Source organism: Macaca mulatta, chromosome 9, assembly GCF_049350105.2.
Source record: "Macaca mulatta isolate MMU2019108-1 chromosome 9, T2T-MMU8v2.0, whole genome shotgun sequence".
NCBI classification, from domain to species: Eukaryota; Metazoa; Chordata; class Mammalia; order Primates; family Cercopithecidae; genus Macaca; species Macaca mulatta.
In genome coordinates this window covers 111057251-111074822 of record NC_133414.1, presented here as the reverse complement: position 1 = coordinate 111074822, position 17572 = coordinate 111057251, and the positions used below count along the sequence as shown (strand labels likewise).

The 17572-nt window shown below is 38.3% G+C and overlaps 1 protein-coding gene and 1 pseudogene across 5 annotated transcripts in view; both read left to right on the top strand.

Moving 5' to 3' along the window:
* Nucleotides 1-17572, top strand: part of HPSE2 (heparanase 2 (inactive)) — a 782696-nt gene that overhangs the window by 211991 nt on the left and 553133 nt on the right. The window lies entirely within an intron of this gene.
* On the top strand, nucleotides 4249-5667 carry LOC114670020 (ADP-ribosylation factor-like protein 5A; annotated as a pseudogene).

Genomic DNA, 17572 nt, shown 5'->3' with positions numbered 1-17572 from the left:
ATTTCAATAATTGCCTATTTGATTATTGAATTAAATATCTCCAGGAGATCAGAGACTACATCTGGTTCTACTTGGTATTGTAACCACTAGTATAATTCCTGATATAGAGTAAGTGCTCAAAAAATAATTATGAAAAATTTATGACTGAAGAAATGAATCTGATAGGAATGGGCTCTGGGAGAGGACCCTGAAGGTCCCTTCCTATTCTGTAAATAAAGGGAAAGTTATGTTTCCTCACATCCTCTTTAGTATAAAGAGGATGAATAGGCTGGGTGTGGTGGCTCACACCTGTAATCCCAGCACTTTGGGAGGCTGAGGTGGGCAGATCACTTGAGGTTGGGAGTTTGAGACCAGCCTGGCCAACATGGTGAAATGCCATCTCTACTAAAAATACAAAAATTAGCCAGGCGTGGTGGTTCATGCTTGTAATCGCAGCTACTCTGGAAGCTGAGGTGGGAGAATTGCTTGAATCTGGGAGGTAGAGGTTGCAGTGAGCCAAGATTGCACCACTACACTCCAGCCTCGGGGACAGAGTAAGTGAGACTCCATCTCAAAACAAAACACAACAAAAAACTGAATAGTGCTTCTTTGAAAAGGAATACACCTGCCATTGTATTTGAGAGGGTGGAACCACCTCAAGAAAGTGGAAGCACTAGAATGAACTTTTGAGGAAAATCTGGCTACTTTGACTCTACACGAGTGTATTTTGCAAAGCCTGAAGGTATATACACGTATGCACTTATCTTAAAGACCAAGGTAGAATCATATAAAGGTAAAACCATTATCTTGGACTATTTAGTGTCAATCAGAAATAAGAGAAAGTCCAATTCTTCATGTGTTGAAATAAATTTGGGGGCTTCCATAAAGGTTGTAGGGAAACTAAAGAATTCTGCAGGAGAAATTAACTCCTATATAGTGAGATGCCTCTGATGCAGAGGACATCTTGAAGCAATATGCAACACTTGATGACACCTCTTCAACACTTAGTAAATCTGACCTTTCCTTTCATCTGTCATTATGCTGAATCACATGGCCCAGCAAGCAGCTAACACATTGCAACCAAACTTCACAATTGCAGGCTGGGAACATATGCTTCCTTACATTGATTAGTGATATTACCAGTGTTTAAGCCCATTTCCTGTCACCTTGGAGGATGGAGGTTACTTGACAGGAAGTCATTCTGTTGTCATCCAGCAGGGCTGCCAATGAATTCTTTAAACTTGTCGATGAGTAGAAACGCAGCCGGCTTTACTCTGACTTAAAGCTTTTGCATATGTTGAGTAACGCAGCATTTAGTACATCATGGAAGCACCTAGTTTTGATACTAATGGAATGTGCATTTCTTTGAATTTCTAAATTCCCAAAGGTTTAGGCAAATGCTGACATGAAAACTGTTTCAGTTAAAAATGAGCTTACTTTATGCTTAAAGGGTCATTTTGCATTAGCTGTGTCTTCAAGTCGATTTTGAAAAATTACCTCTTTGAGGAGTGGGCAAAAAAGGAGTCCCAAGAGGTAGTCCATTTCCTTTAATATATTCAAGCAACTTTTTCTTTGTATTGAAGATATTATTTGTCATACATTTTCCTTGTCATATTGAGCATTCCCAGACCATCATTTAAAACAGATTGGTAATTTGGCCCTTAATTTTGGCACCTGTACATCTTTTAAAGCTCTGGGCTGTGTTTGGAAACTTTACTACTCTGTAAGTTAATACCCTTTTAGGGCCTAAACGCCACCATTAACAGCAAATTGGCCTCTCAGGATGCTGGATAGAACCATTTTTTATATTTATTTGTTTAATCTTTATTAGCCAAAGGTTGTCCAACAGCTCTAAGGGAGTGATTTGCCCATGAGGCTTGGAAGCATGTTTAAATCTTTCCCTATAACTTCAGGGTTGGGAGAGAATACTTGAGGCTGCTTATAATTCCAACTGCTGTTTCTAGGCAGCCTTGAAAACCCAGCCATAAACTACTCTCATTCCCTGGCCTTTAGGCCTAGTAAGTCTAGATTTTCATACTAGAGAAGACCACAGAGATCATGTGGTCAAAACCCCTTATTTTACAGGTGGGTAAGCTGAAGTCCAAAGTGGGGAAGTGATTAAGCTGCTAGAGTTTTAAGTTATTTCTCTTCCCAGGGGATATTTGCTTATCCACCACTTGATAGTAGGCTTCGTCCCTGGGATGCAAGATTGGTACAACATACACAAATCAATAAACATGATTCACCACATAAACAGAACTAACGACAAAAACCACATGATTGTGTCAATAGATGCAGAAAAGGATTTCCATACAATTCAACATCCATTCATGTTAAAAACTCTCAATAAACTAGGTATCAAAGGAACATACCTCAAAATAATAAGAGCTGTATGTGACAAACCTATAGCCAACATCATGCTGAATGGGCAAAATCTAGAAGCATTCCCCTTGAAAACTGGCGCAAGACAGGATAGCCTCTCTCACCACTCCTATTCAGTATAGTATTGGAAGTTCTGGCCAGGATAATCAGGCAAGAGAAAGAAATAAAGGGCATGCAAATAGGAAGAGAGGAAGTCAAGCTATCCTAGTTTGCAGATGACATGATTCTGTGTCTAGAAACTTCCAGTCTCAGCCCAAAAGCTTCTTAAGAAGATAAACAACTTCAGCAAAGTTCCAGGATACAAAATAAATGTGCAAAAATCACTAGTATTCCTACATCAATAACAGTCAAACTGAGAGCCAAGTCAGGAATGAACTCACATTCACAATTGCCACACAAAAAAATAAAATACCTAAGAATAAAGCTAACTGAGGAGGTAAAAGATCTCTATAAGGAGAACTATAAACCACTGCTCAAAGAAATCAGAGATGACACAAACAAATGGAAAAACATTCCATGCTCATGGATAGGAAGAATCAATATTGTTAAAATGGCCATACTGCCCAAAGCAATGTATAGATTCAGTGCTATGCCTATTAAACTATCATTGACGTTGTTCACAGAACTAGAAAAAAACTATTTTAAAATTCATATGGAACCAACAAAGAACCTGAATACCCAAGGCAATCCTAAGCAGAAAGAACAAGGCTGGAGGCATCAGACTGCCTGACTTCAAACTATACTACAGGACTATAGTAACCAAAACATCATGGTACTGGTACAAAAACAGACAAATAGACCAGTGGAACTGAATACAGAACCCGGAAGTAAGACCACACACCTACAACTGTCTGATTCTCGACAAACCTGATAAAAATAAGCAATGGGGAAAGGATTCCCTATTCAATAAATGGTGCTGGGATAACTGGCTAGCAATATGCAGAAGATTAAAACTAGAACTTTTCCTTATACCATATATAAAAATTAAGATGGATTAAATGCTTAAATGTAACACCCAAAACTTTAAAATCCCTGGAAGGCAACCTGGACAATACCATTTGGGACACAGGCACAGGCAAAGATTTCATGATGAAGATGCCAAAAGCAATTGCAACTAAAGCAGAAATTGACAAGTGGGATCTGATTAAACTAAAGAGCTTCTGCACAGCAAAAGGAACTATTAACAGAGTAAATAGCCTACAGAATGGTAGAACATTTTTGCAAACTATGCATCCAACAAAGGTCAACTATCCAGCATCTACAAGGAATTTAAGCAAATTTACAAGAATAAAAAGCAAGCCCATAAAAAAGTGGGCAAAGGGGCTGGGCACAGTGGCTCACGCCTGTAATCCCAGCGCTTTGGGAGGCCGAGGCAGGCAGATCACCAGGTCAGCTGATCGAGACCATCCTGGCTAACACAGTGAAACCCTGTCTCTACTAAAAATACAAAAAGTTAGCCGACCGTGGTGGCGGGTGCCTGTAGTCCCAGCTAGTCGGGAGGCTGAGGCAGGAGAATGGCGTGAACCCGGAAGGCGCAGCTTGCAATGAGCCCAGATTGTGCCACTGCACTCCAGCCTGGGCAACAGAGCAAGATTCCATAAAAAAAAAAAAAAAATTGGGCAAAGGACGTGAACAGAAACTTTTTAAAAGAAGACATACACGTGACTGACAGTCGTGAAAAAAAAAGCTCAACATCACCAATCATCAGAGAAACGCAGATCAAAACCACAATGAGATACCATCTCACACTAGTTAGAATGACCATTATTAAAAAGTCAAAAAATAAAATATGCTGGTGAGGTTGTGGAGAAAAAGGGACACTTATACACTGTGGTAGTGTAAATTAGTTCAACCATTGTGAAAAACAGTGTGGTGATTTCTCAGATACCTAAACACAGAAATACCATTCAATCCAGCAATCCCATTACTGAGTATATACCCAAAGGAATACAAATCATTCTATTATGAAGACACATGCATGCACATGTTCACTGCAACACTGTATACAATAGCAAAGATATGGAATCAACCTAAGTGGCCATGAATGATAGACTAGATAAAGAAAATGTGGTAAATATACACCATGGAATACTATGCAGCCATAAAAAGAATGAGATCATGTCCTTTACAGGGACATGGATGAAGCTGGAGGCCATTAACCTTAGCAAACTAACACGTGAAGGGGGAGGACAATGGCTTATGAGGCTCGCCGCAGACAACTTGGTGGCAATGTCCATGAGCCAGGTGAGTGCATGGCAGCAGCAGGGCCTCGCATGTGGCAGGGTGACCTGGGTTTCACCTCCCTCTGGTTCCCCGGAAGTGGGCCAGCAATCAGGGAGGGAGCAGCTGCAGAGGCAGAGGCTCCAGTGTGTCTCTCTCTGCTGCCCCCTTAGCCCAAGCCAGGGAGGCCAGGCGGTCTGGGTGTCTGGAGACAGGGTCCACTGCCCAAGAATGGGAAATCTCTTCACCAGGATATGGAGACTGTTCAATCACCAGGAGCACAAAAGTATCATTATTGGGCTGGATAGTGCAGGGAAAACTACCATCCTTTAACAATTTTCTATGAATGAAGTTGTACATACATCTCCCACAACAGGAAGTAATGTAGAAGAAGTAGTGATTAATAATACATGTTTCCGGCTGGTGGCTCACGCCTGTAATCCCAGCACTTTGGGAGTCTGAGGTGGGTGGATCACCTGAGGTTAGGAGTTCGAGACCAGCCCAGCCAACATGGTGAAGCCCTGTCTCTACTAAAAATACAAAAATTAGCTGGGCGTGGTGGCATGCACTTGTAATACCAGCTTCTCGGGAGGCTGAGACAGGAGGATTGCTTGAACCCGGGAGGCGGAGGTTGCAGTGAGCCAAGATCGCACCACTGCACTCCAGCCTGGGTGACAAAGCAAGACTGTGTCTCAAATAACAATAATAATCATAATCATAATAATATACATTTCCTAATGTGGGATATTGGTGGCCAAGAATCTCTTCGTTCTTCCTGAAACACTTACTATACTAACACAGAATCTGTATAGTTGTGAACAGTAGAGAGAGAGAGAGAGAGAGGATTTCTGTAACTAGAAACTCTATAAAATGTTAGCACATGAGGACCTAAGAAAAGCTGGATTGCTGATTTTTGCTAATAAATGAGATGTTAAAGAATGCATAACTGTAGCAGAAATCTCCCAGTTTGTGAAGCTATTATCTTTTAAAGATCACCAGTGTCATATCCAGGCATGCTGTTCTCTAACTCGTGAGGCATTGTGCCAAGGACTTGAGTGGTTGATGTCACAACTTAAGATTAGATGATCTCTCCTGACTTCTTCTCATAGACTTTGTATAAATGAAGTGCTAAACTTTACCTGAAAGCTGCAGCAATTAAAGATTTAGATATATTTATAATCAACTGATTTAAGCCTTTTCCATGAGAAGAAAAATTAAGACCACTTATTTGAAAACAAAGATGAAGTCTCACCTTCCAATCTGCTTTCTCGTTAGTTTTTTCCAAAGTAAGTTATTAAAGCTGTGAATGATATTTTTTTCATAATGAATCCTCTCAGGACATTGTGTAGCCTGTGGTAAGTACAAAGGGAGAGGAAGACATTTTGAATTTTAAGAGCTTTATTGTCAGCATAACCCTCCCTAGTTGAGCGTTGTTCTCTTCTTGTTCCGTTAAGTCAAAATACAAATCAGCACAGATATTCAGTTTCCAGTATTTTAAAATATAATGTTACTTAGGAAAGTATTTTGCATAAGGTTGTATATGTATTGTTTATATACCTCAAGTTCAAGTTAATAGCTTTGACTGATGTTCTAAAGAAAAGCAAATAACACAAATATTAATAATATCCTTAGCTATAACCATAATGAGATAAGTACTGGCATTGGTGTTAGGTGCCATTTTATACTTTCTCCCTATATTTTCTGTATTGTATTAACCAACCCTCCAAATCATTGAGCTGCTTGTTTAAAAAAAAAAAAAGGAAAAGGAAAAAGCATGATATTGTGTATCTATTTTTTGTTGTTGACCAATCATACAGATGGAAACATAATTCAACAGAATTTGATAGCTGCCAGATTCTTGGCTTAGTATTACTAATGGGCAGGATTGTACAAGATTATTACTTGCAATTGTTCTTATGACATCTAAATTACTGAATAAATTTTTAATCCATTAAATCAGTCTATCATAAATTGTGATTAAAATTATCAAATGAATTATCAGCATTAATTGGAAACTGTTGTGTGAAACATGTCTACTCAGAGAAGTAATATTCTATAAATATTATAAAATAATTTAGCTATGTTATTTTTAAGTATTAAATTATATGTCAAGCAGTTAAAGTGAATTTCGAAGTAAAAGTAAGGTATGTTTTCTGAACAACATTGATAATTCCTTAATTTGCAGATTTCTTCTTTTTTATTTTAGGACTTAGAATATAGTGTGAGATTTTTTATTTATGTAAATTTTGTTGTATCTTCTGCAATATAAATATATTGTTTGACAATTATAAAATGCAAGCTTTTTTTAATGTCTTTAAGAATTTCTTTTAAAAATTGATTGATACAATGTAGTATTTGTACTAAGAAGTAACTTGACCCAAAATACCCTTTATGTTTGCTTAGAGCATTTTTTAAAAATATCTGAAAGTCAAGGATATTCCTGTCACAACTGTAAACAAATTTGTCATAAATGTATTAAAACATATTATTGGGTACTCTATTTGTATATCTTTTTTTTTTTTTTTTTTTTTTTGAGATGGAGTCTTGCTGTGTCACCAGGCTGGAGTGCAGTGGCACGATCTCGGCTCACTGCAACCATTGCCTCCCAGGTTCAAGCAATTCTCCTGCCTCAGCCTCCCGAGTAGCTGGGACTACTGGCAAATGCCACCACGCCCGGCTAATTTTTGTATTTTTAGTTGAGACGGGGTTTCACCATGTTGGCCAGGATGGTCTCGATTTCCTGCCCTTGTGATCTGCCTGCCTCGGCTTCCCAAAGTGCTGGGATTACAGGCATGAGCCAACGTGCCTGGCCTGTGTATCTTTCATGGCCTGAAAATCTGAAAGTTAATCGAAACTGGTATGTTTTAGCATATTTAAGAAAAGAAAACTACTTTTAATTTCAGCCTTTTAAATTTCAAGAAGATTTTGGTGAATAATAGTACATACTATAAGTATTGATCAAACTTTGAAAGTTCCTTTCTGTAAAATGTGAAATACTCAGTATCTAAATCCAGGTCAGGCCTAGGAGGTCAGTATTTAACATTCGATGTTTCATGTTTCATATTTATAATGTTCAAAATGCAAGCATAACATTTAATATTTGTCTACATGGTTTTACAAAACTAAATCCTAAATTACAAAAGAAAAAAAGAAAACCTAACACAGGGACAGAAAACCAAATACCACATGTTCTCATTTACAAATGGGAACTAAATGATGAGAACACATGGACACATCGAGAGGAACCCAACACACACACATTGGGGCCTACAGAGGGGTGAAGGGTGGGAAGAGGGAGAGGATCAGGAAATATAACTAATGGGTACTAGGCTTAATACCTGGGTGATGAAATAATCTGTACAGCAAACCCCTATGACACAAGTTTACGTATGTAACAAACCTGCATATGTACCCCTGAACTTAAAAGTTAAAAAAAAAAGACTGATGATTACTGAGTTGTCAGTGTTCTGAAATTGTGCAATTCATACTCATCCTCATGAGAGTTTTGTGTCTATCCTCAAGTATTTGACAAATGTTTTATTGACTCTTGGCAGGTAAGGGCTGGAATGGGAAAGGAATCCTAGATTTTTGGAGTTAGATGGCTTCTTAGAGGTTATCTAAGCTAATCTACTACCTTGATTTCCCTTTGCAGTAAAGCTGCCAATTTGTTAACCAGGTTTTGCTTAAGCACTTCTGGAATAGGTTGGCCTCCCATACCATGAAGTTGCCCAGTCATCTTTGAATTGACTTAGGAAATTATGCTTCTAAAAACAAGTTCTTATCTTTATCTATGTACTGCTCTCTTAAAATTTCTGCCCATTTATGGTAATTCTGATCTCTGGAATCAATAGGAGTCAAGTAAATGCCTCTTTCACAAGGCTGCAATTCATGAGCCTGCTTTTTCCCAAGCTCAGGAAAGTATATCATTAACACTATTATTGCTTCTAGGTGAAGGTGAGGATTCCCAAACAGGCTGATTTCATGGTCACTTTTTCCCCAAGTATGTTTTATTTACCTTTTATAATGTTTTATGTTAAAGGATTTTCAAAGATAAAAAACTAAAAAATAAACACATTTAGTTTACTTCCAGTCTTTTGGCTTTCCAAAACAATGGTTGCTACAAGTTTCATTTGATGTCCTCTTTAAGCACGTAAATCATCTTATTCCTTAAAGAATCTCACTGAGTTTTAGATTATTAATTTATTGGAGAACAGCTGTGGTCATAACAGAGAGGGTTCTAAGGGTCTGCTATTAAGAATTAAACTAGCTAATTGTTCCCAAACAATGGTCTATAAATGAATTTCAGTTTATAATGAAGTTTTTAGCAACTTGGGACAAAATAAGAACCAAGTGATGAGTTTTTATGAAGCTAAATTTATTTAATTTTTAAGTTCCAAGTTTATGTCCTTCCTACATTTTTGTTATTGAAGTTATGAAATGATGTTGATAATTAATGGTAGTTGCTATTTTAAATGTCTTTGTTTTGCAAAAGCAAATAACTATGAAAAAAATGAGCAACTCTGTTTTGGTGCCCTGATATTTTTCTTTTTGAAATATTACTGGTCCTGAAATCCATAAGTATGTGAATCACTGGCTTAGATACTCTTTGTCTCCTCCCAGGGTTAACATTCTATAGTCTATGAATTGTGGTTTAATCAGACTTGGACATGAAACCCCTATGGAAACCAGGTGCTACGGGAACTGAAGTTTGGAATTCTACAAGAAACTGGCTGCCTTTTCCCTCTGGTCCACTGTTGAATCAGTACTTCCAGATGGTGGCAAGGAAATATGGCTGCCAGTAGTAACCCGGCTCTGGAGGGAGACTGAATGCTATCCCTGATCCTTTTTTTGTTTGTTTGTTTTTGTTTTTTGAGACTGGATCTCAGTCTGTCATCCAGGCAGTAGTGCAGTGGTGCAATCATAGCTCATTGCAGCCTCAAACTAGGAGTTTGGGCTCATACAATTCACCCTCCTCAGCCTCCTGAGTAGCCAGGCCTATAGGGCATGTACCAGCATGCCTGGCAATTTTTTTTTTTTTTTTTTTTTGTAGACATTGGGCCTTATTATGCTGACCAGGCTGGTCTTGAACCCCTGGCTTCCAGTGATCCTCCCACCTCTGCTTTCCAGAGTGCTGGGATTATAGGTGAGCCACTGTGTCTGGCCTCAGTTCTCTTTTAATAGCCTTCAGAACATTTCTAGATGCTTCTGCACTGAAAAACTACATAATTGAACCAAAAATATAGGTTTTCATAATTCCCATCAACTGTTGCAAAGTTTTTGGTTCAAACTTGACAGAGCAGCAGGAACTTTCAGGTTAAAGTTATGAAAGTGGTTTCAGTTAATAGTAAATTGCAATTCTTCAATGATGGATGTTTTTAGAAATAGGACTGAACTCTGTTGTGACAATAAAAGGATCATTTAAAAAAAGCTTATCAAAACTATCTTCAAGGGTGCTTCATTTTATTTCCATTTTAGTCCCTATATACATTTCAGTCCCTTAAGCACTGAGTCTGGCTGCTTTAGAATTGAAACAGATGGACTTGAGGGTTTCTGTATCTAATTTTACAGTAGCATATCTCTTGATTATTGACACATTAAAGGCAATATATTTCTAGCTTAGAAATCTGATGCTAATTGGCTTTGGAATATTTTGTTTAAAAACATTTTCCAAATGGGGCTGTGAATTGTTCAGTTTCTTTATTCAGGATTAAAGAAAACATTAATTCTGCCAGGAAAAGATTGTCCAGTGGGGCAGAAACATTAGAGCCTTGGAGTTTACCTGTCAATCTTGTATTTTCATGTCCTTTGTCCAGAAATAAGCCCACAAGCTAATTGACTTCTGTTTCTTTCCTTTTGGCCTCTCATTTTTCTGAACATAAAGACTCAAATTAAAACAAAGATAAAATTCCAGGGGAAGCTGGCATTGATCAAGGTTTGGATTAAATTAAATTAAGTGCTTTTTATTGAACTCAGCAGTATTAGTTATTAAAACCAGAAGGCTTTACCCTTGCTAGTGTAAAAAAAGAAAACAATGACTCATGCTGGGGCACAGATTTTATTGGGAAGTTAAAGCACTCGTTTTCTCTTATTCCATTAAAACTTTTGCAGATAAACACATGTAAACAAGATCAGGAGATGGAAAGCAGTGAGGAGTCAGTCCTTCTGGGCTCTGGTGCTCCATGGTTTCTAACTTGCAGTTGCAAGAACTTAGGGAAAAAATCTTATCTGGGAAGAAAGCAAGAAGTCACACCAGGATTTTCTTTTTTGGACTGCATAAGTCATTTGAATTGCCAAAGTGCTTCTCTTTTTCTTGAGTGATTTGGAATTATGCATACAGGGCATGGGGAGAGGGCGGCAGCATCGTGTAGCATAAAAAGCATTAGCCAGGAAGTTGGACCCTGAATCTCAGTTTTAGGTCCATCGCTTCCAGACTGGTTGGACCTGGGTAAGAAACTTAACCTCACTGCTCCTGCTTTCTCATGTGTGAAATAAGGGGCTAGACTCTAAAGGCCCTGCTCTCATTTTGTCATCTATTTCTGTTTTGTGTTATGACTGTAGGAGACCATCATGACCTGTAGTAAATACGGCAATTAACTCAGACTGGATTCAGAAAACTATGGCCTCTAGGCAAAATCTGCTGTGCCATCTCTTATTTATATATACTTTAATTAACTAAAGTCCAGATTGTTGTCAGCAAGGTGGCAGAATATGACTTTCCAGTGATTGTCCTCTGCAAAAACATCACTTTGAACAACTATTCATGCATGAAAATTCCTTTACATCAGCAATGGAAGCCAGGTGAGAGATTTCAGCACCTAAGTATAGCACAGAAATAAGAAAAGACACATTGAAGAGGGTGGGAAAGACAGTTTTACATCACCTGCATCACTCCTCCCTCAATGCCAGGCAGCGCAATGTGGAGATAGATACTCTGTCCTTGGGGGAGGGAGAGGAAAATGAGCATCGGATGCTACCTGGAACCCCAACACTAGCCCTGCCCCAGAACAACCTAGTGCCACACAAGCCCTCACAGCCCCAGACTCCAGGCTGGTATGTGTGGACTGAATGTCTAGGCTCATCTCAGTGCCAGACCAGATCCTGAAGCTCTACACTCCAGGTCTACCTGGAGGACTTGTTCTATGTGCTACCCTACCACCAGGTTGATCCCCACAGTGCTAGCCTCCAGGCCACCCCCAGCAGTGGGCTAGTATCAACAATCCCAGGCTTCAGGCCTGCCCTAGCACCAGACTGGCCCCTGTAGCCCTGGTCATCAGGCCAATACCTGTGAACACAGCCTCCAGGCTGGCTTCTGCAGAAACAGGTTCCAGGCCAACCTAGCCCAGACCAACTCTGGAAGCCCCAGGCTCCAGACTAGTACGTGTAAATGGAGCTTCTAGGCCTACCCTGGCACAAGACAGAATCCTGCAGCCCTTGGATCCAGGCCTGCCTTGCACACTAGTACTCGGGGCTGCCCCAATACCAGGCCTACCCCAGCAGCCCCAGGCCTCAGACTGGTACCAGCACTGGACTGGCCTCAATGGCCCTAGGTTTCAGGCATGACATAGCACCAGGCCAACCTCTACAGACTTAGGCTGTAGGTTCACCCCTGCATGAGGCCAGCCCCTGAAGCCCTAGTCATCAAGCTGGTACCTATGGACAAAATCACCAAGATGGATAGGTTCTAGGCCCACCCAATGCCAGGCCAGCTTCTGGGACCCAAGGCTTCAGTTCTGCCCTAGATTTTGGAGCCTGGAGCCATAATGGCCCATGACTGCCAAAGCCAGGATGGTTGCAGGCCCTTTTCAGGCTTTAATCTTACTCTAGCACCAGGTCATAGCGTCTGGCATCAGATACAAGGCAAGCTGCTGTAGACATAGGCTCTGGGGGCCTGCTCAGTGCCAGACTTGTCCCTGTGGTGCCATCCTCCAGGGCAGTCCTTGTGGCCACAAGGTCCGGTAGATCCAGGGTCCAGGCCTGCTGCAACAGACTCTGGTTCTAGACTTGTCCCCATGGATCAAGACTCTAGGACCACCTTACAGATCCAGAACCCAGGCTCAACCTTGTATCCCATCCCCACTCTAGTTCCAAGCCAGCCCTTGTGGACTCAGTTCCCAGGACCATCCCAGCACCTGGCTGACCCCTGCAGACTTAGGCTCAGAGACTACCCCAGTGCCAGAACAGTTCATGTGGATACAGGCTTCAGGGAAGCCCCTGGAAAAATAGGTTCTAGGCCTACCCTCTGTGACCTAGGCTCCAGGTCTACTCCTGAGGAACCAATCAACAGGTCCACTCTGGTGTGTTTAGGCCCTAGGCTTAACCCCATAGAACTAGGTTCCAGGCCTACCCACCTGCTGACTCAGTTACAAGGCCACCTGTCCAAAGACTCCAGCAGTAAGCCCACCTGTGGACAACTTACTCAGAATGCCAGACAACTTACTCAGAATCTCTGGATGGACTGAAAAGGAAGGGCTCTCCCATACAAAGCCAGTCAGCAAAAACTAGAGTGAATTCCAACTTCTTTCCATGTGCAAACTTCAATGTAAGATAAGAGGAAACATGACAAACCAAGGAGATATAACACTACCAAAAGAGCACAATAATCTCCCAGTAGCTTTTATGAACTAGAGATTATGAACTGCCTGAAAAACAATTCAAGATGATTGTTTTAAAGAAGCCCAGAAAAATTAAAGAAAATACAGAAAAAAATTGTATGAAATCAGGAAAACAGTAAACTATCAAAATGAGAAATTTAACAGAGAGATTGAAATTGTTTTTAAAAGTGAAACAAATTCTGGAGCTGAAAGATACAATGAATGAAGTGAAAACTGCAATAGAAAGCATCAATAGCAGAATTGATAAAGCAGAAGAATAAATCTGTGAACTTGAAGATAGATTATTTGAAAATATATAGTCAAAGGATGAAAAATAGGAAAAGAAAAGGAGGGAAGAAAACTTACCGAATTTATGGGACAATGTAAAAGAGCAAATGTCTGAGTTATAGGATTTCAAGGAGAAGAGAAAGACAAGTGGGGTAAAAAGCTTACTTAAAGAAATAGTAGCAGAAAACTTTTCAAATCTGGGAAAACACATAAAGATCCAGAGATCTAGGTACAAGAAGGTCCAAGGTATTCAATCAAATTCAGTTCACACAAGATTATACTAAGACATATTATAATAAAACTGTCAAAAATCAAAGACAAAGAGAAGATCCTGAAAGCAACAAGGAAAAATAAGCAGATCACATGTAAGGGAATTCCAATAAGGCTATCAGTGGACTTCCGAGCAGAAACTTTATAGGCAGGAGATAGTGGGATGGTACATTAAAAGTACTAAAGGAAAAAAGAAACCCTGCCAACCAAGAGTACTGTATTCAGCAAAGCTGTCCTTCAGAAATGAAGGCAAGATAAAGACTTTCTCAGACAAATAAAAGCTGAGGGAGTTCATCACCACCAGACCTGTCTTATATGACATACTAAAGGTAGTTCTTGAACTTGAAAGGAAAGCACACTAATTAGTGATACAAAAACTTACGAAGCTATAAAACTCACTAGTGAAAGTAAGTACCCAGTCAAATTTAGAATTCTCTAATACTATAAAGGTAATATGTAAATCACTTATATCTTTAGTATGAAAGTTAAAAGACAAAAGTATTAAAAAGATTAATAGCTACAAATATTTCTTAAGGAATACACACTATAACAAGATGTAAATAGTGACATCAAAAACGTAAAATATTGGAGGATGAATGAAAGTGCTTAGTTTTTTTTAATGCAATCAAATTTTTGGGTTAACATAGTTTCTTATAACTATAAGGTTTTATGTAAGCCTCAATGTAGTCACAAAGCAAAAACCTATAATTGATACACTGAAGATCAAAAGTAAGATGTTAAAGCATACTTCTAGAGAAAAATCACTTAACTGCAAAGGAAGACAGCAAGAGAGAAAGAAAAGAGGTTCTACAAAAAAAAATAAAAAACAAAAAAAACAACAACAAAAAAAACCAAAAACAAAAACAGAAGACAATAACAAAATAACAGTAATAAGCCCTTACATATTAATAATTACCTTGAATGTAAGTAGATTGAATTATCCTATTAAAAGACATAGATGGGCTGAATGGATTAAAAAAAGCAGGGCCAACTATGTGCTGTGTACAAGAGACTTATTTCACCTTTAAGGGAACACATGCTGAAAGTGAAGAGATGGAAAAAGATATTCCATTCAAATGGAAACAAACAAATGAAAAACAGCAGGGTAACTATACTTATATCAAATAAAATAGTGCTGAGAAAACTGAATTTCCACCTGCATTAGAATGAAATTAAACCCTTGTCTCACAACATATGCAAAAATCAACTCAAAATGGATAAAAGACTTAAATTTAAAATCTGAAACTTTACCATTACTAGAAGACAATCTAGGGAAAAATTGCCATGACCCCAAAAGCATAGGCAACAAGAGGAAAAATAGACACACAGGATTACATCAAACTAAAAAGTTTCTGCACAGCTAAAAAAATCCATAGAATGTTGAAAGAACCTATAGAATGGGAGAAAATATTTGCAAACCATCCATCTGGTAAAGGGTTCATATCCAAAATGTGTAAGAAACTCAACTCAATAGCAAGAAGAGAACCTGATTAATAAACGGGCATAGGACCTGAATAGATGTATCTCAAAAGAAGCTATAAAAATGGCCAACAGGCATACAAAAAGGTGCTTAACCATCAGAGAAACGCAAATTAACACCACAGTGAGATATCACCTCACACCCATTAGAATTGCTATGATCAAAAAGACCAAAGATAACCTGTTGGTAAGCATGTGGAGTGAAGGGAACCCTTGCATGCTGTTGGTGGGTATGTGTACAATTATTATGAAAAGTAGAATGGACGTTCCTCAAAAAACTAAAGATAGAACTACCATTTGATGCAGCAGTCTCATTAATGAGTATTCAAGGGAAATGAATTCAGTGTATTGAAGACATATCTGCACTCAGACATTCATTGCAGCATTATTCATAATAGCCATATATGGAATCAATCTAAGTGTCCACAAGCAAATGAATTGATAAAGAAAATGTGGTGTATATATATATACGATGGAATACTATTCAGCCTTGAAAAAGGAGGAAATCCTGTCATTTGTGACAACATGGATGAACATGGAGGACATTATATTAAGTGAAATAAAGAGGCAAAGAAAGATTAAAAACTGCATAGTATATATGTGGAATCTAAAAAATTGAACTCAGAGAAGTAGAGGGTAGAATGGTGGTTACCAGGTGATAGGGAGTTGGTCAAAGAATACAAAATTTCAGTTAGATAGGAGGTGTATGTACAAAGGATCTATTGTACAACATGGTTAACTGTAGGTAATAACAATGTATTGAGGAGATTTTAAGTGTTCTCATCACAAAAAAAGATAGGTATGTGAGATAATACCTATGCTAATAGCTCAGTTGATCCATTCCACCATGTATACATATTTCAAAACATCATTTTGTATATGTATTTTGTAATTTTTATTTTTCTATTAAATAAAAATATAAAATACTTTTTGATCTGAAAAAATTAACCAAAACTCATACTTTATAGATATTTACCTAGTTTTTACATGTATTCATTTTCTGTTCAGGGTCTCATCCAGATTTATCATCATGACTCTTTAGGCTCCTCTTGACTGACAGTTTCTCAGACTTTTCTTGTTTTTGATGATGTTGACAGTTTTAAGGAATATTGGTCAGGTATTTTATCAGGTGTCTGTATGAGATTGGTCTGCTATTTTTCTTATGATTTAAACTGAGGTTATAGATTTGGTTATAAGTCACTATCAGTATGATTTATCACTGTTCATGTTGGCCTTTATCACCTGGCTGGGGTAGTGTATGTCAGGTTTCTCCAATGTAAAGTTACTTACCCTTCCTTGGTATCCATACCATAGTTTTTGGAAGGAAGTCACTACTATGTGCAGCCCACACTTAAAGAGTGGAGAGTTATGCTTCACCTCTGTGAGGATGGAGTATCTACATCAATTATTTGTATTCTGCATGAGAGATTTGTCTTTTCTCCCATTTGTTTATCAATTGCTTATTAATAGTGACTATGGGTATTTATGTTATATTTTGGGTTATAATAAATATTACTTTAATTGTTTCATTGTTCAAATTGTTCTAGATTTGGCTATGTGTAGCTCTTTCAGCTGGCTCCCATGTCTCTTTGATGTACCTTCTCATTGCAGATTTTGTTGATGACTAGTTGCTTTTGCCATCTGTGTTTGTAAATAAAGGTTTATTGGAACACAGCCACACTTATTATCTTATATATTCTTTATGGCTACTTTTGCACTACAGTGGCAGAGTTAATTCACTGCAACAGAGACCATATTGCCTGTAAAGCCTAAACTAATTACAGTCTGACCTGTTACAGAAAAAAAAATTGCTGACTCTTGATCAAGACCATTCTCTATGATTTTTAGTAATGTACTGTAGCTTAATGGATTATAATTTCCAGAATTTTAAGATTCAAATTTATGTCATACTTTTTACTCATAACATTATCTTTACCCTAAAGTATAATCATCAATGGTGTGTACTGTCAACAAGCCTTTACTGAATATTCTGGTTTGTGTAACTGTGTTCTTTGGCCATTACAGTTTCCTTGCCTGGACATTTGACCAGTTACAAAGTATCTTTTCTGTCAGCAGGTTTTTTGGTGAAAGAAAAAATTTAAAGATAAGATCTATTTTGTCTTTATTCTTTTTACTAACCTGTACTAAAATAATTTATGTAATCATGGCCTGAGTTATTTAAATGACTGTGTGCTTGAGAAATTTCTTGTTGGTAGCACTAGGACTACCCCATGGAAGCAGATAAGTAGAGAATTTCGTTAACAGTGAAGAATGTTGACTAGAGTTTTGCACATGTCCATCAAGCTTATTTTATTGGTAAATTTAGTCAAACTAGAACCAAAGTTTCCAGGAATGAAGTATGA